At 38.0% G+C, this 25,978-nt stretch overlaps 1 protein-coding gene across 11 annotated transcripts in view; it reads right to left on the minus strand.

Moving 5' to 3' along the window:
• COBL (cordon-bleu WH2 repeat protein) overlaps positions 1-25,978 on the minus strand; it is a 334,049-nt gene that overhangs the window by 158,466 nt on the left and 149,605 nt on the right. The window lies entirely within an intron of this gene.

The following is a 25,978-nucleotide window of genomic DNA, read 5'->3' on the forward strand; positions in this document are numbered from 1 at the left end:
CTCGAGGATAGACCATATGCTGGGTCACAAAGCAAGTCTCAATAAATTTAAAAAGATTGAAATCATACAAAACACTTTCTCACATCATAAAGGAATGAAGTTGGAAATCAATAATAGGCACAGTGCCAGAAAATTCACAAATATGTGGAAGCTCAACAACACACTCGTAAACAGCCAGTGGGTCAATGAAGAAATTACAAGAGAAATAAATAAATATCTAGAGGCAAATGAAAATGAAAATACAACATATCAAAACTTATGGGATGCAGCAAAGGCAGTGCTAAGAGGGAAATTTATTGCCCTAAATGCCTCTATCAAAAAAGAAGAAAGGGCAAAACTCGAGGAATTAACTGTCCACTTGGAAGAACTATAGAAACAACAGCAAACTAACCCCAAAGCAAGCAAAAGGAAAGAAATAATGAAGATTAGAGCAGAAATAAATGAAATTGAGAACATGAAAACAACTGAGAAAATCAATAAAACCAGAAGCTGGTTTGTTCTAGTTTGCCAGCTGCTGGAATGCAACACACCAGAGATGGATTGGCTTTTAATAAAAGGGGATTTATTTTGTTAGTTCTTCAGAGGAAAGGCAGCTAACTTTCCACTGAGGCTCTTTCTTACGTGGAAGGCACAGGATGGTCACTGCTGGTCTTCTCTCCAGGCCCCTGGGTTCCAACAACTTTCCCCGGGGTGACTTCTTTCTCCATCACCAAAGGCCTGGGCTTAGCTGCAAGTGCTGAGATGAGGAATGCTGAGCTGCTTAGCTGTGCTACATTGCGATCTCTCATTTAAGCACCAGCCAATTAAGTCAGATGTCCCTCATTACAGCAGACACACCTCCTAGCCAACTGTAGATGTAATTAGCAACAGATGAGGTTCACATACCATTGGCTTACGTCCGCAGCAACAAGACTAGGTATGCTCACCTGGCCAAGTTGACAACTGAATCTAACTAACACAGGTTCTATGAGAAAATCAATAAGATTGATGGACACATAGCAAGACTGACAAAAAGAAGAAGAGAGAGGATGCAAATAAAGAATATCAGAAATGGAAGAGGAGACATAACCACTGACTCCACAGAAATAAAGGAAGTAATGACAGGATACTATGAACAACTTTATGCTAATAAATACAACAATGTAGATGAAAAGGACAACTTCTCAGAAAGGCATGAACAACCAACTTTTAACTCGAGAAGAAATAGATGACCTCAACAAACCAATCACAAATAAAGAAATTGAATCAGTCATTAAGAAGGTCCCCAAAAAGAAAAGTCCAGGACCAGACGGCTTCACATGTGAATTCTACCAAACGTTCCAGAAAGAATTAGTACCAATTCTACTCAAACTCTTCAAAAAAATTGAAGAGGAGGGAAAGCTATCTAATTCATTCTACGAAGCCAATATCACTCTCATACCAAAGCCAGACAAAGATATTACAAAAAAAAGAAAACTACAGACCAATCTCTCTAATGAATATAGATGCAAAAATCCTCAACAAAATTCTAGCAAATCGAATCCAGCAACACATTAAAAGAATTATACATCATGACCAAGTAGGATTCATCCCAGGTATGCAAGGATGGTTCAACATAAGAAAATCAATTAATGTAATACACCATGTCAACAAATCAAAGCAGAAGAAACACATGATCATCTCAATTTGTGCAGAGAAGGCATTTGACAAAATTCAACATCCTTTCTGATGAAAACACTTCAAAGGATAGGAATAGAAGGGAACTTCCTCAAAATGATAAAGGGAATATATGAAAAACCCACAACTAACATCATCCTCAATGGGGAAAAACTGAAAACTTTCCCTCTAAGATCAGGAACAAGACAAGAATGTCCACTGTCACCACTGTTATTCAACATTGTGTTGGAAGTTCTAGCCAGAGCAATTAGACAAGAAAAAGAAATACAAGGTATCAAAATTGGAAAGGAAAAAGTAAAACTCTCACTGTTTGAAGATGATATGATACTATATGTCAAAAACCCTGAAAAATCCACAGCAAAACTACTAGAGCTAATAAATGAGTACAGCAAAGTGGCAGGTTACAAGATCAACACTCGAAAATCTGTAGTGTTTCTATACACTAGTAGTGAACAATCTGAGGGGGAAATCAAGAAAAGAATTCCATTTACAATTGCAACCAAAAGAATAAAATATTTAGGAATAAACTTAACTAAAGAGGCAAAAGACCTGTACAAAGAAAACTACAAGAAATTGTTAAAAGAAATCACAGAAGACCTAAATAGATGGAAAGGCATACCATGTTCATGGATTGGAAGACTAAATACAGTTAAGATGTCAATTCTACCTAATTTGATTTTCAGATTCAATGCAATACCAATCAAAATTCCAACAACTTACTTTTCAGAAATAAAAAAACCAACAACCAAATTCATCTGGAAAGGCAGGGTGCCCCAAATAGCTAAAAGTATCATGAGGAAAAAAAAGGAAGTTGCAGGGCTCACACTGCCTGACTTTAAGGCATATTATGAAGCCACAGTGGTCAAAACAGCATGGTACTGGCATAAAGATAGATATATTGACCAACGGAATCATATAGAGTGTTTAGATATAGACCCTCTCATCTATGGACAATTGATCTTTGATAAGGCAGTCAAGCCAACTCACCTGGAACAGCGCAGTCTCTTCAATAAATGGAGCCTGGAGAACTGAATATCCATATGCAAAAAAATGAAAGAGGACCCATATCTCACACCCTACACAAAAGTTAACTCAAAATGGATCAAAGAGCTAAACATTAGGTCTAAGACCATAAAACTGTTAGAAGAAAATTTAGGGAAATATCTTATCAATCTTATACTTGGAGGTGGTTTTATAGACCTTACACCCAAAGCAAGAGGACTGAAGAAAGAAAGAAATAACTGGGAGCTCTTCAAAATTAAATACTCCTGCACATCAAAGAACTTCATCAAGAAAGCAAAAAGATAGCCTACACAATGGGAGACAATATTTGGAAACGACATATCAGATAAAAGTCTAGAATCCAGAATTTATAAAGAGTTTGTTCAACTCAACAGCAAAAAGACAGCCAATCCAATTACAAAATGGGCAAAAGACTTGAACAGACACTTCTCAGAAGAGGAAATACAAATGACCAAAAGGCACATGAAGAGATGCTCAACTTCCCTTGCCATTAGAGAAATGCAAATCAAAACCACAATAACATATCATCTCACACCCACCAGAATGGCCATTATCAACAAAACAGAAAATGAAAAGTGCTGGAGACAATGTGGAGAAAGAGGCACACTTATCCACTGTTGGTGGGAATGTCAAATGGTACAACTGCTGTGGAAGGCAGTTTGGCAGTTCCTCAAAAAGCTGAATATAGAATTGCCATATGACCCGGCAATACCATTGCTAGGTACCTACTCAAAGGACATAAGGGCAAAGACACAAACAGACATTTGCACACCAATGTTTTTAGCAGCATTATTTACAATTGCAAAGAGATGGAAACAGCCAAAATGTCTGTCAACAGATGAATGGCTAAACAAGCTGTGGTATATACATACGATGGAATATTATGCAGCTTTAAGACAGAATAAAGTTATGAAGTATGTAACAACATGGATGGACCTTGAGAACATTATGCTGAGTGAGACTAGCCAAAAATAAAAGGACAAATGCTGTATGTTCTCACTGATATGAACTGACATTAGTGAATAAACTTGGAATATTTTGTTGGTAACAGAGACTACCAGGAGATAGAAATAGGGTAAGATATTGGGTAATTGGAGCTGAAGGAATACAGATTGTGCAACAGGACTGAATATAAAAACTCAGAAATGGACAGCACAATACTACCTAACTGTAATACAATTATGTTAAAACAGTGAATGAAGCTGCATGTGAGAATGATAGAGGGAGGAGGACTGGGGGCATAAATGAAATCAGAAAGAAAGATAGATGTTAAAGATTGAGATGGTATAACCTAGGAATGCCTAGAGTGTATAATAATAGTGACTAAATGTACAAATTTTAAAAATGTTTTTGCATGAGGAAGAACAAAGAAATGTCATTACTGCAGGGTGCTGAAAATAGATGGTTATTAATATTTTAAAATCTCAACTTATGTGTGAGACTAAAGCAAAAATGTTTATTTGGTACAAAATTACATTTTGACTAGTGTATTTTCTAATATAACTTTTGTAGATAGTTTGATTGAACACCATAAGTACTTGGAAATCTCAAGTAGGACATGAGATTTTGTTGGTTTGTCCAGAGTGATGCTCCAGTGAATCCCAGAGTGATTCAATCAGTGAGTGGAAAAGTATTTGCAAAGTCCCCTTCAGGGAATGGTGAGAACAGGGAGAATTCAACTTCCCCAAGTTGAATTCTTAATATTCTCACAAGCAGTGTGGACAACAAAAGCTACAGGCTGAGCCCCTAGTCTTAGGGTTCGTTCATATGAAACTTAACCCCACAAAGGATAGGTCAAGTCTACTTAAAATTTAGGCCTAAGAGTCACCCCCAAGAGAACCTCTTTTGTTGCTCAGATGTGGCCTCTCTCTCCAGCCAACGCAACAAGCAGTCTCACCACTCTCCTCCTGTCTACGTGGGACATGACTCCCAGGGGTGTATATCTTCCTGGCAATGTGGGACAGAGATCCTAGAATGAGCTGAGACTCAGCATCAAGGGATTGAGAAAAACCCTAGAATGAGCTGAGACTCAGCATCAAAGGATTGAGAAAACCTTCTCGACCAAAAGGGGGAAGAGTGAAATGAGACAAAGTGTCAATGGCTGAGAGATTCCAAACAGAGTCAAGAGGTTATCCTGGAGTTTATTCTTACGCATTAAGTAGATATCACCTTGTTATTCGAGATGTAATGGAGAGGCTGGAGGGAACTGCCTGAAAATGTGGAGCTGTGTTCCAGTAGCCATGTTGCTTGAGATTATTGAATAATGATATAACTTTCACAATGCGACTGTGTGATTGTGAAAACCTTGTGTCTGATGTTTCTTTCGTCTACCATGTCAGCAAATGAGTAGAACATATGGAATAAAAATAAGTAATAGGGGGAACAAATGTTAAATTTAGTTTCAAATGGTAGTGATCAATGAAAAGGAGGAGTAAGGGGTATTGCATGTATAATCTTTTCATTTTTCTGTTTTCATTTTATTTCTTTTTCTGTTATCTTTTTATTTCTTTTTCTGAATTGATGCAAATATTCTAAGAAATGATGAATACGCAACTAAGTGATGATATTGTGAATTACTGATTATATATGTTAATGTTTTAGTTCGTTTGTTGAATTTTTTTAATTAATAAATAAATTTTAAAAAAACTTATTATAAAGCCACAGTGGTCAAAACAGCATGGTTCTGGCACAAAGATAGAAGTATTGACCAATGGAGTAGATCAAGAGCACAGAAATGGACCACCAAATCTATGGTCAACTGATTTTTACAAGACCCCCAAATCCATTGAACTGGGACAAAATAGTCTTTTCCATAAGTGGGCATGGGAGAACTGGATATTAATAGTCAAAAGAATGAAATTTTTCCAAACATTTCCAAACATTGTCTCCCATTGTATAGGCCCTCTTTTTACTTTCTTGATGAAGTATACCACTTATACAAAAATTAACTCAAAGTGGATCAAACACCTAAATATAAGAACTAGCACCATAAAGCACAAGCAACAAAAGAAAAAATAGATAAAAGGGAACTGCCCAAAATCAAATGCTTCTGCACCTCAAAAGACTTTCTCAAAAAGGTGAAGAGGCAGCCAACCCAATGGGAGGAAACATTTGGAAATCACACATTGGACAAAGGTTTGATATCCTGTATACATAAATAAATCATACAACTCAACAACAAAAGAACAAACAACCCAATTATAAAATGGGCTAAAGGTATGAATAGGCATTTTTACTGAAGAGCAGATACAGATGGCTCAAAAGCACATGAAAAGATGTTCATTTTCATTGGCTATAAGGGAAATGCAGATCAAGACTACAATGAGATACCACCTCACACCTATAAGAATGGCTGCTATTAAACAAACAGGAAAGTATAAATGTTGGAGAAGATGTAGAGAAATTGGGACACTTATGCACTGCTGGTGGAAATATATAATGTTACAGCCACTATGGAAGATAGTTTGGCAGTTCCTTGGGAAACTAAATATCGAGTTGCCCTATGACTCAGCAATAGCACTACTTGGTATACACCCAGAAGAGCTGAAAGCAGTGACACAAACAGACATTTGCACACTAATGTTCATAGTAGTGTTATTCACAATTGCCAAAAGATGTAAACAATCCAAATGCTCATCAACAGACAAGTGGATTAACAAAATGTGATATATACATATAATGGAATATTATGCAGCAATAAGATGAAATGATGCCCTGAACACACGACAAGATGGATGAGCCTTGAGGACATAATGCTGAGTGAAACAAACCAGACACAAAAGGATACTGTCTGACTCCACTTCTATGACCATGGTAAAGGCGGCTGAAGGATGCACTGACTGAGAAGTAGATTGATGAATGATGGTGTGTACATATGATCAAATCTTATGCTGTTACAGAAAGGAGCTAAATAGTGAGGCATGTAATGATGCGAATGAACCTGTGGGACATTTGGTGAGGCAAAATTAGACAGAAATAAGAGAACAACTATTGTCTGATTTCCTTTTGAAAACATTCATAAGAGAACTGGGGCCTAGACTGTAAGCTCTTATAGGAGACACATTTAGTCTGGAGTGATAATTATAATTTCTGCATTTGGGCAGGCTGTTTTATATATCTATCACCTGGTATTTAGAGATAAGAACAAAGCTCATCAGGTTGGGATTAAGGTAATTCAGAACACAAGGGTAAGGAAGACATTGGTTATATTTTAGAACTGCACCTACCCTTTGAGACCAAAGGAAGAAAGGTTTATTTTATCTGGAACCTAAATTTTCTGTGGCACATAATCTAACTCAATCTGTTTGGATAGCTCATTTGAACAACTGAAACACAGGGAAACCAGAATAAGAATGAGGGCCTTTAATCCTGTATAGTTTAATGTAATGCCTGGATACATCTTAGAAAATTTTAAGCATATAATTAAAAGTGTTGACAAAATCTTTTGAAAGATGGGAGGATAAATATGGAACTATTAAACTTTACCATCAGGGAATCCCCTGATTCTGTGTTAAACATTAGGCACACCTAAATCTATAGGCTAAGCCCTTGATCTTGAGGCTTACTCTTGTGAAGCTTGTGTAGGTAGCACAGAAGCTTATCCTCCCTATAGTTATGCCTCAGAGTTACCTCTCGAGGACCTCCTTTGTTGCTCAGATGGGGCCTCACTCTCTCTAAGCCCAACTCTACGAGTGAAATCATTACCCTCCCCCCTACAAGGGATATGACATCCAGGGGTGAAAGTCTCCCTGGGGGCATGGGAGATGACCCCCAGGGATGAGTCCACCCCTGGTACCTTGGGATCAACAATTTCATCCTGCCAAAAGGGGGGAAAGAAATGTAACTAATAAAGTATCAGTAGCTGAAAGAGTTCAAATAGAGTCAAGATGCTACTCTGGAGGTCACTCTTAACACACGCTTCAGTTAGACATTGCTACCTATCATTACTTGCCAAATCCCAATCAAAACCATTCCAGCCAATCCTAAAGAATGCCTGGGGTGATGAATAAGATTCTAAGAAGGTTCCATGCACTATGGTAACTTTTCAGAAACCTACAACCTCCAGATGGATCCTTGGACCAGAGAAGTCCTGAAACCTAAAGGGCCCAGCCTCTCCAGAACATCAGCTAGTTCCATTTCCCTAGCCCATATTATTGACAGCCCCTTCCAAAATGAAAAAGTAAGAATGGTCATAACCCAAATATTCCTAAAGAGTGGGGTAGAAATATCAAAGGTGATGGTGGAGATATACAGAGAAGGTAGGATTTAACAAATGAATATGATTGCTGAATCATTAAATTGATATTTCTTTCAATCTCCAATATCTCAGAGCAGCTAGAAGTAGAAACCTAAAAGTGTGGAATTGTAACCCATACCAAACTTTGGAAACTGTTCTACAACTAATTGCCATGCTGTGCTTTGAAATTTATTGCCTTTTTGCATATATGTTGTTTTTCACAAAAAACTTTTTAAAAGTTCATTGTGATGATAAAAAAATATTCATTCCTTCCAGCCTCCTATATTCTGGAACACCTAGAAGGAAAAATCTGAGGGGATGGTATGGTAGCCCATGACAAACTCTGGGATCTGACCTGTAACTACTTGCTGAAGAGTGCTTTGAAAACTATTGCTTTTTAGCTCTGAAAATTATTGCTTTTGTCTTCCTTTGCTTTGTATATATGTTATATTATACAATAAAAAAGTAAAAGAAAAAAAAAAAGAAAGAAAGCAATGGGGAATGCAAAGAAAATAAAAAGTCAGTCTATCTCTGGTGTAGTGCTTAAATTCCCTTTATAAAGTCAGTCCATCCCTGGTGTATTGTATCCTGGCAGCCTTAGCAAACTAAAATAGGCAGGCTCACAGTTTGCACAGCACCATCCCTGCTGGGATGGACAGAGCACATTTTGTGGTAGGGGACGAGGACATGAACATGCCAGGGTTATCCATGTCCTCTTACCCAAAGCCTGGCACCTTCAATAGCCTGTGGCCATTACATAACTTAGATGCATTTTACAAAAAGCAAAATCCTGGTTTAATTGCCTGATGTTGGTTTAATTAGCCAACTTTAATTCACATATCATTTGATCTCGGGACAAATCTGACAGTTAAATCAAAGTCATATTTTCTGATGCATACACTCATTCTGACTATGAGTCATTTACAGCAGGATTAAAGGAAACTGGCAAAATATAATGAGAGGTGAGAAAAACACCCCAGAAAGGGTGGTCTCATACAAGACAAACCATAAATAGTCATGAGAAATGTCCCAGAGATATCTGTAAATTTCTTATTTAAAGTAGGAAGCAGCTTCAGAAAAGGGGACCTTTATAATTATATGTCAAAACAAAAATCAATTACTTTACATTACTAGAACAGCCCTTGCACTTGTAGCTTGTTTAATAGCTACCCTGGCTCCTGCTCCTCTTATTATCAAGGTATTTAATGCCAGTTAAATTTAGTTGGCAAAAAAGCACACGAAAAGATGTTCAACATTGTTAGCCACTAGGGAAATACAAATCAAGACCACAAGGAGATATCAGCTCACACTTACTAGAATGGCCACTGTTTTTTAAAAACAGAAAATAATAAATGTTGAAGAGGATATGGAGAAACAGGAACACCCCTTCATTGCTGGTGGGAATGCAGAATGGTGAAGCTACTGTGGAATTCAGTTTGGCAGTTCCTCAGAAAGTTAAGAATAGAATTACTTTATGACCCAGCAGTCCTGCTTCGAGGTCTGTGCCCAAAAGAATTGAAAGCAGGGACTCAAAAAGGTATCTGCACATCAGTGTTCATAGTGGGATTATTCACAACTGCCAAAAGATGGAAGCAACCCAAGTGTCCATCAACAGATGAAGGATACACAAAATGTGGTATATACATATGATGAAATATTTCTAAAAAGGAATGAAGCTCTGATAACATGTGCCCGTACCTTGAAGATCTTATGTTGAATGAAATGAGTCAGATAAAAAATAAAAGGGCAAATATTGCATGATCTCACTGAGGTTAAAAAATCAGAAAAAGCAAATTCATGAAATTAGAAACTAGAATAAAGATTACTAGGGCCCAAGAAGGGGTTAGAGAATGGATAGCTAACGCTTAACTGGTAAAGGATTTCTGTTTGGGATGATGGAAGGGTTTGGGTAACGGATGCTGGTGATGGTAGCACAGCATTGTGAATGTAATGAAGAGTGGTGAATTGTATATTTGGATGTGGTTAAAATGGGGAAATTCAAGGTGGTTCATGTTTTACTTCAGTAAAAATTAAAAAAACAGAGGATTGTACAACACAGTGGACCCTAATGTGAACTATGGATTATAACTAATGGTAAAATTATAAAAATATGCTTTCATCAATTGTAATAGATGTACCATCAATGCAAGATGTTACTAATAGGGTGGTATATGGGAATCCTGTATTTTATACATGATTGTTCTGTAAATCCATAACTCTAAAAAAAAAATTAGGTGACATCACTGTTCACTTTTCTCTTGTTCAACTGGAACTCATGAACCTCCCAGGCTAGCTGCTCGAATATTTACATTTGCAGAGCTGTTTGAATTTTTATGGAAACCATCTCTGTCTAAACCATCTCTTGTGAACACATTTGCAGGCCAAAGCAAGAGAAAAATTTAGCAATAAACTCCTAATTAATATTTTTAAAGGCTCTCAGGTAGTCTCTTCCTTTAGTTAAAGTCATTGCCATATTCCAAACCCTCCCTCACCCTGCGATGGGACTCTGAGTCTTACTATTGCCCTAACTCTGCTTTCTGTTGCTAAGGAGAAATTGGCAAGGGGGGCAAATAATTCCAAAATTAAAAACTGCTTCCTATGCAAACTCATTGTCTGTGCCTGTGTGGTGTGCTGGGAAATAGCATCTTTTCTCATGTGACATATGATTTGCCTTGTGGATTTGGTTGGGGATGGTCAGTCCAGGCATTATCTAACTCAGGACTTCCACCCGTGGCCACCCTCAAGAATCTCCTGGCCAGCCTCAGAAATCTCCTACCAGGCACTGATCTGAACATAAATCTCAAGTCATTTAGTTATAAAGACTTACATTTTTACACTTGTTAAGTAAGTAAGAACTATTCACCAGTATCCTCCTAGTGAGTTACTGAGATCTTGTATTCACAAGATTAAACTTTGTTAGAGTTTACTGGGTATTCTAATTTTGTCCTCTTCTCTGGGTTCTGGCTGCCCAGGAGGTCTGTAAAGTTCTTCTTTTGCATGTGTCCATTCTAGTGAGAAGCCCATCGCATGAAGAAAGGATGCTCTTCTTATTAAGACATGGTTAGTGCCCCAAGTTGGCCTAGGCTTTCAAGTGCTGCTATGCGTACTTTTAAAAAATATAGTGCTGTTCATTTTGCTCTATTATTGTAAGTACATATGGTTGCTAATCATTAAATATTAGCAGTAGCAAGATAATTTCAAGGAACTGGAATTAAAAAAAAAAAAGATATACAATTATTGCTAAAGCAAATGGATATATCATTTTCTCCCAAACCTGCCTGTATAATATTTCATCACTGAGGTGCTGCCTATAAATATATATTTAAGTAAAACTGCTAAGGATTTTGTCGTTACTGTTATTTATTTAAAGCCCATTCTGTAACATAAAATCTCACATACAAGCTTATATTCTCTCATAAGGTAAGTGAGCAATATGGCTGCCAACAGCAAGTTAATTCAAACCATTTAATTAGATGCCTTCCTTTCTTATCATCAAGAAAAAGGGATGATGAGACAAAGTGGAAGCACACCTGATAGGCAGGCCCCACGACCTCTATCCTACCTCAGGGGTAATGTCAGGGATTGCCAGCTGTTCAGCAAAATCTGCTCTCTTTCATTTTATGCAAGAGCTGTCACATGGAGGCCAGCTACACTGAATTTCCAGACTCCATTGCAGCCATCAGCAGCCATGTCATTAAGTTCTCTTCAATAAAATGTGAGTGAATGTGATGTATGTGCAACCCCCAGTACTGGACTAAAGAACCTCATGCATGTGTCTTTCCATGGTTGTTTCCTTTGGCTGGCTGAGACACAGGGGACCATATCCTTCTTGGAATTTTGTGTTGTTGAAATGTTGGTGCCACACCATTCATGAATGACTCCAACCTTGGGTGTCATGACATGGGAAAGCCATTAACTTAAGATCTAAGCCTCTGAATTTTGGGAACTTACTTGTTATAGGAGCTTAGCCAATCCTTACTAAGAAAGTGGTAGTGGTCAAAACAGTTACCTATATAGTGACAATGGTCATTAATATTAACCTATAGTAGAAGCCCTGAGAAGGAACGCCCACTACAGTTTTAACTATCATCCTAAGAACAAAGTCTGAGTAGGTGTCTTGTTGCTGGATATGAAAAAGAAGAACCGGCATGGACAGATAGTGAACAACTTCGCCAATGGGCTAGAAACCCATAATGAACATATTCCTCTTTATAGAAGTAACCACAGGCACAATTTCTGGACCTCTTGGATACTTGGTCATAAACCTGCTTCTGTGTTGACTTCCAAACAGCCTCCCATAACTTTATCCTCTAAAGGGACAGATCTCCAGATCTTCAGCAGGCTCAAGCCTCAACCTCTTGTCAGCCCACAAGCCTCACTGGATTCTGTCAAACATGCAGAGGCTATGATCTTCATTACCAAGAATTACCTGACACAAACAGATATATTTACAGTCCATGCCTTTTCATTTCTAATCATTGCATTCTGACTTCTAGACTGTTTCTCAAGAGTAAACTAACATGCTACACCATAGATAAACCTTGAAAACATGATGTTGAGTGAAATAAGCCAGCTACAAAAGGAAGCTGAATGAATCCACATATATGAGATATCTAGAATAAGTGAATTCTATAGTGAGGGATGTAAATTATAGGTTAGTAGGGGTTAGGAAAAGGGTGGAATGGGGAATTATTGCTTCATGGGTAAGACCTTCTGTTTCGGGGGTGAATAAGTTTTGCTAATGATTAGTGGTGATGGTAGCAGAACACTGCAGAGCTAAATAATGCCACTGAGTTGGACACGTAAAAATGGTTAAAATGCCAAGTTTTATGTTACAGACATCTTACAAAAAAAAGAAACAGAGTTAAAAAAAATTAAAAAAGAATAAAGCTACACTTTCTACTCATCTTTGGCCCCCTCCTCTGATGAAATGCTTGGGGACACACTATCTTCTTTCTGTGGACGGTGGACAATCCTATTCTCTGCCAGTTCCAGGAGGGAGATGCAGTTGAAGCACAGAATCACAGAGAACAGAGGAATGTTTCCCTTTCTTCTGTGGATCATCACGTGTTACTGCAGCCCTCAGGGTGGTCGGTATGGAGGGCAAAGACATAAGGCAGCTTAGGAAGCTTTAAATGAAAGCTACCAGATAATTAACATTATTGATGGTTCCAATGGAGAAGGTGACATTTTAAAGGAGGCAACAAAGACTACAGTTTTATTTGAAGAAAGCCATCAATATTACTGTGACTCATCACGGATATTAAAAGAAACCTTCTCTTTCACCTGCCTCTTCCCCAGTAACTCTCAGGGGACCTGGAGCACCTCTCCCACTTCTTTGAGAGTCAGTGTCATCTTTATAAAACAGACTGGGGTCATCACAGGTAATTCCTGCCTGGCAGGAGGTTAGAAAGGTGAGCCATTAGCACACTTGGCTGGGCATCACAGTTCTGACCTACATGTTCAGAACCAGAAGTGCAAGGAAAGCAGAGGGTATGAACCATTTACCCAAAGCATCATCTTATTCTGAAGCTCTTACTATCCTCCCCTTTCCAGAGAGGCAGTGATTATTCCAAATCTCTGCACATAAATTTTAAATGCTGGATGACTGAAATATATACTTCAGTACTGGTAACTTTTCTTTTCTCTGTTTGTAACTTAACTTTGCTTATAATACTAGGAAATCTCTGACAGTAGTGTAGGAGATAAAATATTGACAAATTGAACGAGAAGCTGTTTATTATTGCTGTATTTCTGAAAATGGGATTAATTCATTCATTCAACAGATACTTAGGAGCCCCTATTCTTTTATTTTTTCCTTTGTTGAAATGTAATTTTGAGACAGATTCATACACCATGCAATCCATCCAAAGTATACAAGCCATGGTTCAGGGTATCATCACATAGCTGTGCATACATTACCATGATCATTTTTAGATCACGCGCATTACTCTAGAAAAAGAAAATAAAAAAGAAAACCTTAATTATCCCATATCCCTTATCCTACTCTCATGTTGATCATTAGTTTTGGGATTCTACCCAATTTAAATATTTACAATAGAGGTAGGTTCATTAAGACAGTGTAGTATTGTCAGATATATATCAATGGAACAGAACAAAACATCCAGAAGTAGATCCACACAAACACAGGAAACTGACTTTTCTTTTTTTCAATAGAGTGTTACAACCATTGTGGAAGACCAGGGCTACTAAATTACAGTTCAACAACTTCAGATATTTACTTCTGGCTATTTCAAAACACTAGACACTAAAAAGACATCTATATAACAAGTCAGTAGTCACAGTCACTTGTCAACCCCCCACATCTCAGTTATACCTCCTCCCTCTTATTTGCTCTTTCTCTCACTCTTCCAGGATATCTGGGCAATGAACATTTTAACTCCATGCTGGAAAGGGGTGTTGGCCTCATGGGGTGGAGAAATGAAACTGGTTGATATTCTCGGAGAGCCTGGTACCTCTGGGTTTCAGGGCTTATCGGGCATAGGCTCAATCTGGAGGCCTTAAGTTTCTGAAAAAATAAACTTGCTAAGTAAACTTTTTGAGCGACTTAGCTAGATCCTAGGGCACTTCCTAGGGCCTTCAGGGATACTGTTGGTTAAGAGTCCCTACTCTAGATGCCTGGTACTGCACTAGTTGTGAGGAATACAATCTTGAATTGAAAATAATAACAATATGACAATAACGACAGCAATAATAATCTAACGGCTCTTGCCCTCAGAGAGCTTAGAGTCATTTCTCATTTTGCCATCTACTGTCTTCTATGTCTCAGCAAAACCAGGTTGCAAATGGTTGTTGAGGTTGGAAGACAAATTCAAAAAGGAGTGGTAGAGGTGATTTTGGACACGGCCAAACCAATTTCAACTACTACCGTCATAAAATACACAATATTTTGAAAAACACAGTTCTACCTGATAATAAAAGGACTGCACAGTTCATATGTTCCCGGCTTCCTTTCAACAGATTTCACCTCCCTTTGCCCTGAATTAAGGAATACACAAAGTTGAACAGCTAATGTGCATATGCTCATTAGGGTGGTATTCAAATCAGTAAACATGTGACTTAAGAGAACCTAAATAGACGAACATTACCTGCTTTATAGTATTTAAGTTTTACTTCTTCAGTTGTTTAGAATCCATCTAAAATATCCTTTTAAGACCCATTACAAAATTTTTATATGGAGGAGAGTTCACATTATTAGTAATTAAAATGCTAACATTTAACATCTTCCAATCTCCAGACATCCAAATAGAATTTATATCATACCAATAGAGTTCATACTAAGGAACTTCAAAGACAAAATGAAAATCATAGTTTTCTTTAAATCACTATAATTTCAGAGGAACAAGCTTCATCCTCATCCGCATTTATAATTTTCTTCTTCTTCTTATTATTATTTTGGCTGTAAAGCTAGCAGACAGTTTAAAACAAAAGTACATTATACTAATGAAAAACAAACATCAAAAACAATCCACTTAAGAAACGCCACTTAAGATGTATTCTTATATCTTTTTTTCAGTCAAAAGACTGTGATCTCCCCATGTCCCTCCGAACATGTAAACAGAAATATATTCTTTTCAAGTTAAGGAGGCAAGACGAATACTTCTTACCCCTTTATTTTTTTCTTGATTTTTCTTCCTTTTTTCCCTTCTCAGAATGTCCAAGTAATAGTTATTGCCCAAGTTTACCAAATTATTTCAGTATGAAGCTCAGTGTCAAATTTTCTGAAAAAGACTTCCTGAAAGTTGATCTCAGCATCTCCTCCAAAAGGAGATGCAGGTTCACCGGGGAGTCACCACAGCAGGAAACGTCACCCATAAAGGTCAGGCTTTATGGGAAGATATCTTTTAAAAGAGTTATGCTTGTGAGGTAATTACAGATGCATAATATGTCATTTGGGTTAGCAAACACAATTAGCCAAACAATATGGGAATCATTCTGATCATGAGATGAAAATAATTTTCTGACTCTTTTCACCCCAGACTGGATGTCAGATATTGAGAAAAAATTGGCACGCCATTTGCCCAATCTATTTCTGAATGTGTTTCTGGTCTCAAGTCATTAAAATCTGCTCTTGAGTCTAACACACACTCACACACATGCTGCACATCCAAATCACAAAACAGAACTGCTGAGAAAACTGGGGCTTTTATTCCTTAACCCTTCTCCTCTCCCTTAAATTATTTCACATGTAAATTAAAAATCAGAAGAAGAAATGCCCTTGAAGCTGCCCTCGGGCACAGGAAAAGCAGGGACTTCCCAATTCGCCTCTGGAATTATAAATGCCTCGCTGTTTCCACACATGTCAGGCTGCTCTGGCTGCCCCTCCGCTGGGGGGGCGCAGCCTCTCAGCCGGCCTGCCCTTTCTGCACAACTTGTGGGTTGACCCACTTGGACTCCGAAGCTGCTCAGGTCTGACCTTCCTGGTGTGGTGTTGCTTTATCCTTGCCACCAAGGAGAACTTGATGTTCTTCTGACCTGCAGCATCCTCTCTCCTGCCTGACCTACCAGCCGCCATACTCAAAGCATGGCCTACCTCTGGCCATAGCATCCGCCCCCCACTGAACATGTTAGAGTTGCTGACTAAGGCCCTGCCCACACCCCCAGGCACGAATTTTGTCCTTAAGGTTTGGACAGCAGCAGCTCGGGGTTAGGAGACTCCTTCAACTGTGTCTTTCCTGAAAGCAAGGGCTCAGCTTCATTCTTGTCTGTATCCCCAGTGTGAGTTTGACCGGCAAGTGGGCACGGCAGGCAGAGGTGCAGGAAGAGGAAGAGGGAACGGTGTGGGGAGAGAGGCTTGATACCCACTTCTTTGTAGTTGCTTATTTTAGAGGAAGCTCAGGGTTCGTGTGCGCTCATATTTCCTTACTCTACTCAATCTCTCTTTCGTTTTTGTCTACTTCTTTTTCAACATTAATTGTTCTTATTCTATGAAACAAAATTCAGAATTTAGAAATCTTCATCTACATTTAAAAAATATGCAGAAATTCACACTGCATGTGTATACACACACACACACACACACACACACACACACACTACTATATTCACTAAATTATAAAATCTAAAGATTTGTTACCCTTGAGGAAGGGAGGTGGAAAGAGGATAGGGTGAGGTTATACAGGCAGCTTCACCAGTAAAAACAAAAAGCAAACGTGGATTCCTTAGAAATCCACAAAGAGAAAGGAACCAACCTTAGTTAAATGTTCATTTTTGTTCCTTGTGGATGGCTGATATCTGACTTTCTTTTATCCTGCAATTTTCAAGGAATTGGAACAATTTTAAGATTTCAGGGAAGGAGAAGAGACCCTCAAGGCGCAGTCTGTGGGGGAGGCCCTGGAGGCTCGCAGAGGGTGAGTCAGAGACGAGCCCCCACATTCAAGGGGAGGCCAAGGTGTGTCTGTAATAATCTCACCAAAGGAAGAAAAAGGAAGGAATAAAGGTCAATATGGGTCAAATCTAAGATGGAGATATCAAAATATCATTTAACCTTAGAAGAGAGCAAGCCCATGCGGAAGGGCAAAATAAAGTCCAAGTTAAGGAAAGAAAGAATAAGAAGGCTCAGGGGCTTTAAATGAATTCCAATCTCTGGGCAGAAGAACCTTTCAGAGCACATGTGAAATATGTCATCCAGGAGCCAAGGTCTGTAACACTGGAGCACTTATGGAGGGCCAGGAGACAGGGAAAAGCAAATTCTGTTCCAGTTTTCAAGAAGAGGGACGAGCTGGCTGCACAAGCTGTCTAATGGTACCCCTTACACAGAGGGCTCTACACTGGCCCAGGAAATACAGTGAGAACCTGGGAAAGAAACTCATGCTAGGTAAAAGGCAAAGACAAATTCATGGAGAAAAAAATAATTCCATATAAAATGCATGTGTGTGTGTGTGTGTGTCGGTGTTTAAATTCTGATTGTTACTGCAGGGAGAGCAGAAGAATGCAGAGGACAGAGCACGACTGACTTCAGCCTGGCACGTGCCGTGTTCCCATGGTGCACTGTAGCTAGGTATCTCCAGAACAGGATAAGTCGACTAGAGGCACACTGATGGAGCAAACTGTGAAACAGTACTGAGTAATGACTAAGTGGTCATTTGAAAGGGTATATATCTCAGGAAAGCCAGAAATGTGGGGAAGTCCTATCTCACCATCAATTTCTGTTTTCAATACCTGGAAGAAAAGCAGGTCTAGGAACACGGAGGAGTCCCCAGAGGAAGGGGTAATGCCAAAGACAGGGTGAAGGTGTGTATTTCGGAGGGTGCCGGAAGGTCCCGGAATGACTTGCTTTCCCTCCGTGTGAGGAAGGAAGTCTCTCTGAGCAGTGGAGTGACATTCTGAAAGGACAGCCTTAACTGTTTGTTGTGTGTCAGGGAGTATGGAAGCAGGACCTACAGCAGAGAGCCCTGTCAAGAGGGGGACAGGTGTGGGGGAGAGGTGATGGTCCCGAGGCGTGGGTGCTCGCTGGTGGTGATGATGGAGAAGTGTCAGGTGGTGAGGCTCTGGACACACTCTAAAGGGAGCTGGTCTGATGTGATGAGGGACTGTAGGTGGTACACAGAAGATAGGGATTGGGAATTCCAAGGTTAAGGTCTGTGTAACTCTGAAAATAGAGTTGCCTTTTCCTGAGATAGAAAGAATGCTGAAGGCCTGGAAAATGTGCTTCTCATCACTCCCTGCTTTCGGAAAGGACTTAAATTACACTCACGCAACCCATCAATATGCAAGCAACTGAGAGTCCATGGTTTTATATCCGTCAAAGAGAACAAGAAAGAGTGGTTGGTTCAGTGATCAAATGCCTGCCATGAAAAAAAATAGAAACAGGAGGGAAAGAAATGCAGAATATTTTAGGGCAAATTAGATATTCATGTTTTAAGGGAACATAAGAAAAATCAGTAAAGTCTACAGGACATTTTCTATCCCTCGGTATAACTACAAACAAATTTCAACCAAGAGGTTAAAAATCTATGTTTCTTCTTTTTCACTTTTAGAACTAACTATTGGCATTAGTTACCATTAAGCAACGATGCAGGCTGTAGATATATAGTATCTCCATTCTAAGAACAGACTGTTTTCTATGGAAAAATAGAGTTGACGGGTGAAAAACCAACCCCTCCAATTTGAAGAGTTTCCCGGTTTGCATGAGATAGACCATGATATGAAAATTCTAAAGGCTACTTTTTATGACTAAACAGATGAGAAAGGAAACTTAGGATAATTTTTCCAAATTAGTTTTTAAGATCTGTTCACTTTCCACTCTGATTGTAGTTTTATATACAAAGCACTGGATCAGAAATGGAAAACTGAGTTGCGGATAATAAGATACTCTTCTTACTTGTTACTGGTGGCAGTATTATAAGGCACAGGCTTTTAGGAAAACAATGGGGTAACATACACTGGTATTGAAAACTATAAAATTGCCATACCTATTGTTTCCTCTGCTACTGTCATTGTCGCAACCTAGCAGAGGTCCTTCAAAGGAAAACTCCCAGGTGGAAAAAGGCTTTGGGACAAAGACAGCCATCACATTATTTATAATAATATAAGAAACAATGAACAATAGGGCAGAGAGATGCAACTTGTATTGAAGGTGAAGTCTGAGCTCATCCCTGTGCTTAGTTCTCCGGCAACCTTATCTGATTCAATCCTCCAAAGAAGCCAGAGCGGGGATTATTATGAAACCTACAGCACACAATGAGATAAAGGTCTCAGAGGTCAGAGATGATAAGTGCTAAGGCCAGAATCCAAATGCAAACAAAGAAAATCCATGCTTTTCCCTTTGCGGAAGATCATATGACCTTAAAAAATTATTAAAAGCCCATGCTGGATCAGGGCACACTGTAAAAGGTATGATGCTAAATGGAAAGAAAAAACAAAAAGCAGAACTCTACATATTATCATAGTTGGCATTATGCAAAATGCAGAAATACTCACAAAGAGAGGCTCAAGGGAAAATGAAAAGTGACAAAGTGTGTTAGATGTAGGCATTCAATGTGATTTCCCCTACCCCACTTTTAAAACTTTCAGTGTTGTTTTCTTTATTTTATAATTTTGAATGTAAGACCATTTCAGAAGACTCAAGCTATATTTTTAAAATAAAAACGTGTATAGAATTGACATAACAAAAATTAGTTCTGCATTACAAACATGTGGCTCAGCCCTTGGGACATATTTTCCTCCTTTCCATTTGTGAACACTCCATAAACAGGGCTAATTTTAGCTTCTCCAGCCTGAGACTATCAGATTTCAGCTGATTTGCTGTGCTTGGGAAGACAATGACACCCGGTGGCAGGACTGACTTAGCACACACTTCCTGTAAATAATTCAAAGTTCTATAAAACCTACTTGATATGCGAGTTTTTTACAGGCCGGGGCAGGCTGAGTTATAAATGCAGGCACTCCTATAAGCTTAGTATAGGTGCTGGGGCAGCTAAAGTGTGGTATTTCCTCTACAAAATAGTTTTTAATAATTTATTCAGAAAGTGTCATTTTTACCTAGTGGGCTTTCCTGTAGACTTTCCTACATTTAGGATCCAATACTGCAGCAACTTCAGTTAGAGCAGTTGATGAGATACTCTGGTGGGAAACACTTCAGCCTGGACTCCAGCAACATTTGGAGGAACTTTGGATGCAGAAATCACTTCAAAACTAGCAAGTGACGCCTTTCATCCATGAGAACAAAGTGCTTTATGATGACAGGATATTTCAATAACTACTTTACCAGGGTAAATGGACAAAACGTCCCAGATAACTTTTCTTTTCTTTTTTTTTTTTTTGTAATTGAGGCAATAATTCTATAAATCATTGACCCAAAGACTTTTAACTCAACAGGAACGAGCAATACAATGGTATCTGGTGCTCACATGGATAAACTTTAGATTCATCAAATGTATGAACCTGGCTTTTCATTTTACCAAGGTTTATGACTTGGATAACATCCCAAAGTTAATAACAGATCCAGGATTAGAACTGGGGTGAAATGACTCCTAAACCAATATATTTTCCACTTTATCAGATTGACATGGCATTTTTTTTTTAATTTTTGCATGCTGAATTCAAATTAATTCAGATTAATGGAAAGACACGTAAATGAGAAAAGCAAAATTCTATGTATATCATAATCGGCATTATGCAAAATGCATATATAATCATTAGGAAAGGCTCCTTATTGCATAGTATATGTTCCCATTTACATGACTTAAGGAAAAGAGCGATGGATGGAGACACAAGCCCTGAGAGTTATTTCCCACTTTATCACTAATCAGTAGCGAGATAGTGACAGACCATTGAAACTTCCCTTGTCTCAGGGTCCATAAATGTTCAATGAACTTACTGTATTATCTTCATATACTGAGTCTGAGGAAAAGATATAATGACCAAAACCACAAATCTAGTCTACTTAAAGGTGTTAAATGCAGCCCAGGTTTGGGTGTGTGTGTGTGAAAACTAACATACATAAAAAAAAATTAAATAAATTTCAAAGCGCACCACAACAATTAGTTTAGGACAGATTTCAATTACATGTGATGTTTGGTATGGGTAACAGTTCCACAAATTTTAGATGTTTCCTTCTGGCTGCTCCAGCTAAAAGAAATATTAATATAATGATTTAGCAGTCATACTCATTTGTTAAATCCTATCTTCTCTTGTTATAACTCCACCTTCTCCTTTGATCTTCCTCCCAATCTTTAGGGGCATTTGGGCTATGCCCATTCTGACTTTTTCATGCTGGAAAGGGCTGTTGATATATGGGGTAGGGAGATGGAACTAGTTGATGCTCTGGAGAGGCTGGTCCCTCTGGGTTTCAGGATTTATCTGGCTTAGGAATTTATCTGAAGGTTGTACGTTTCTGGAAAGTAATCATAATGCATGAAACCTTTGTAGAATTTCAGAGAGAGCCCTAGGTGTTCTTTAAAGTTGGCAGGAATGGTTCTGGCTGGAGTTTGGGCAAACCATAGTAAACAGCAATATTTAGATGAAACTTGCATAAAAGTACCCTCCAAGTAGCCTCATGACTTTATTTGAACTCTCTCAGCTTCTGATACTTTATTTTGCTAAAATTCTTTCCCCCCTTTTGCAGCCTGCTTTTTTTCCCTCTGAGACACATTTCTAGAGCCATCCTACACAGTTCCTCTCTATTAGCTATGGAAGGGAGAGACCTGCAGAGAATGCAACATTGTAGAAAACCTACATGAAATTACTTGAGAGGTTAATTTATTTACTGTGACTCAAGCACCCTTTGATTCAGAAAAGGCAAGTGCCCTTTGATTCAGAAAATAATACAGTTACTTCACCTTGGAACAGAGTTACCTTTAGTTTACATGAAATTAACTAACATGCCCAGTGAAGATCTGATTACTTTGCCCATGTACATTTTGCCATGTTTTAGCATCTGTGAAAATGGAACGGTCAACGCATCTTGCAATCATCTTTGTCATGAGACCGAAATGATGTTGCAGCTACTGCCTGCCCCAATAGTAACTTGGTCGTTGTGTTCCCTCTGTCCTCTGTTTCTGCTGCCCTCACTTCAATCGACTCATTAGCATTTCAGTCTATGTGTTGTGCTAAATTGACCCTTAAAATGTCTTCCAGGAGATTACACTGTGATTTGGCACTCAAACAAAAAGGTATTGTGTGTGCAAAAAGGCACCGATACAGTATAGCAGGGCAGCTCCAGTCAGGGCAAATATTTATCATTGCAACTCCATGTTTTCTTGTGAAGGCACACCCAAACTTTATGGGATATAAGGTATGATGATACACACTAGGAAATGGAGCTGGGTTACATTTTATTACTGAATATAAGCAAAAAAAAGGGCAAACAACGCAACTGATGGAAGGAAGAACTACCAAATCCTTCAAAATAGAGAACATTCAAAGAAACAAAAGGCTAGTATGACCCATTTGTGCAGATGTTTTCTGGATCCTGCACTGACATCAAAACCTGCAGACTAGAAGTTAATGACTTGGGGGAAAATTATAAAAATGACAGCAGAGTGGTCTTAGAAATGTTATAGAACCAACACCTTTGATAGAATAGAGGATAATATCAAGTAGAAATAAGCACACATCAATAAATTTGATCCATAACTTGATCTCTGGAAGTTGAAAATTTTCTGCATCTATCACAGGCAGCCAACTGCAACTATCTTATAGCATAGTGGAGAGAACAAAATGAAATCATGTAGCTAAGCAGTGCCTAGCAGGAGGTAGTGTTGTGGCAGCTGTGGTGGTGAATGTTGTCATCATCATCATAATCTTCTTAAATGCTTTGCTGCTTTAGTATATAACACCCAATAAATTTTTCCTACCAGGATAATAGTGAAGCGACCATATTGCAGCTTTATTTATTGACTTTTGATTTATAGTAAAATTCATGAGCAATTTAAAAATGGAAAGATATATCCTAGAGAGCACTCCATATAGTAAAAATCTTCCTCATTACCTTTTAAGCTTTGTAGTACTTAAGATTCAGTCATGTGGATGCACAATAGTTAAATCTACTAATCTCCCACTGATGGGCATGTGGGTTGCTTCCATCTTTTGCAGTTACAAACAGTGATGCAATAAACAACCTTGTACATGCATTTTGCCAGTGTGTCTTTCCAATAGATTTCTAAAAGTAGGATTTCTGGGTCAAAGAATAAATGCATATATAATTTGGTTAGATAGTGCCATTTTGCATACTGCTCAGCAATGTACATTAGGGCCCCATAGCTAAACCAATGGGCAGACTGACAATTTTTGGGATCTTTGCCAATCTCATAGGTGATAAACAGAAGTCCATTGCAGGTTTAATTTACATTTCTAATCATGAGTGAGCTTAGGAATTTTTTTTCATTTGTTTACATAATGTGCAAATTTCTTTTTTTCTGAAATTTTCAGGTTGTAATCTTCTCTATTCCTCAAGGTGCCATTTCCCCATTTGTCATTTGGATGTTTATACTTTCTTATAATACTGTTTCTTTCTCTCTTTGTCATTCAAGAAAATTTTATTTGTTTGTTTTCAATAAAGTCAAATTTATCAATCTTTATTGCATCCAGATTTTGAGTTATAGTTGGGAAAGTGTACCTCTTTTTAATTTGTATATGGATTCGCTCATGTTTTCTGTGAGTACTAGCATGGTTTCAATTTCAGACTTAGATTCTTGATCCATTTGGGATTTCTCATAATATACAGTGTGAGAAACATGTACAATTTTACGTTTTTCTTTATGGCAACTCTATTTATTAATGCTTATTTCCCCTCTACTGCTTTGATGTGCTGACTAGATACAGCACCCCATAATTTTGTATGCAATCAGCTCTGGCTTTTCCATTCTTTCCCACTGATCTCTCTATTTATGTACCAAAATAATATGGTTTTAATTATGGAGGCCTTAAGATATATTTTTAAAACTAGCAAGGCTTACCCCACCCCTCTGGCTTTTCAGGAGTGTCCCAACTATTCTTGCTGATTTATTTTTTTCAAGTAAACCTTATAATAAATTTATTTAGCTCTAAAACAAAACATGATCAACATTAGGGTGTTGAGTCTTCCTATTTAACAATGTGGCATACGTTTTCATCTGCATAATTCTACTATTGTGTCTAGTTGTGTAATTTTATGATTTTCCTCTTAAATGCTTTGGACATTTCCAAATTGATGTTTTTGCCTAGAATATTTATATATTTATATTACTTATATTATAAATTATTCTTCTGTTCCATTACTGAGGAAAAAATTAAGTATTACTGACTATGGTATAGAATTACCATATGATCTGGCAATCCCATGTCTAGGTATATACCCAAGATAACTGAAAATGGGGACTCGAACCTATATGTGCACGCCAATGTTCATAACAGCATTATTCAAATTGCTAAAAGATGGAAGCAACCCAAGCATGCATCAACAGGTAATAGTAAAACAAAACGTGGCATATATGCACAATGGAATATTATCCAGCCTTAAAAAGGAACGAAGTTCTGATACACGCAACAACATGGATAGACCTTGAATATATTGTGCCGAGTAAAATGAACCACACAATAGAGAACAGTGTATAAACTCACTGATATGAAATAATCAGAATAAACAAATTCACAGAGTTAGAAACTAGAACACAGGTTACCAGGGGTAGAGGTAGGGAATGGAGAGTTAATGCTTAATTGGTACAGAATTCCTGTTTCAACTGATGGGGAAATGTTTTGGTAAAGATGGTGGTGATGGCAGCACAACACTGACAGCGTAATTAACAATCACTGAATTTGGATGTGGTTAAAAGGGGAAATGTTAGGTGGTTTATATTTCACTAGGATAACATTTAAAAGAAAAACATAGGCTTAATACAACACAAACAGTGAATTCTAATGTAAACTATGGACTATAGTTAATAGTACAATTATAATAATTATTATTTCAACAATATTATAATTATAATAATATTGTTTCATCCGTAAAAAGGTACCACACTAATGCAAGGTATTAATAATAGGGAAATCTGTATGTGTGAGGGGCAAATATGGGAACTTTATTTTCTGCATGATGTCTCCTGTAACTTTCAAAAGGTGATTGTTGAGTATCACACTTTTGTTAGATATATTTACAGTGTCAATATTTATAAGATGCCTTGAATTACATTGTTCCAAGTGCTTTAACTCATGAATACATTTTTTACATGACAACTTTAAAATACAAGGACATGCATAGTTTTAAAAGGTTCTTTCAAGGGCTACATAGGCAAAAATGTTAAAGCAATTGGGTGACATGATTTTCCCAAGGTCTCCTAGTTAGTTACTGGTAGGTCTGGGGCTGAAAAACAGGTCGGTCTGACTCCCAAACCACCAGGCTACTTCTGATAATGTATGAAAGTGATCCAGAAAGTATAAATTCCATTAAACTAATGAAGTTCACTGATCATATTGACTAGAAACTAAAATATCCCACATTTCCAAGTGTATCATGGGCAACTAAAGAAGAAACCATAAAAGGCATTGCAAATCTATCTAGAGGCTGGAAAGAAAGAAAGTGGTATAAATCTAATCTATGAATTCATTTCCGGAAGGTCAGAT

This window comes from Tamandua tetradactyla, chromosome 1 (genome assembly GCF_023851605.1).
Source record: "Tamandua tetradactyla isolate mTamTet1 chromosome 1, mTamTet1.pri, whole genome shotgun sequence".
Classification (NCBI taxonomy): domain Eukaryota; kingdom Metazoa; phylum Chordata; class Mammalia; order Pilosa; family Myrmecophagidae; genus Tamandua; species Tamandua tetradactyla.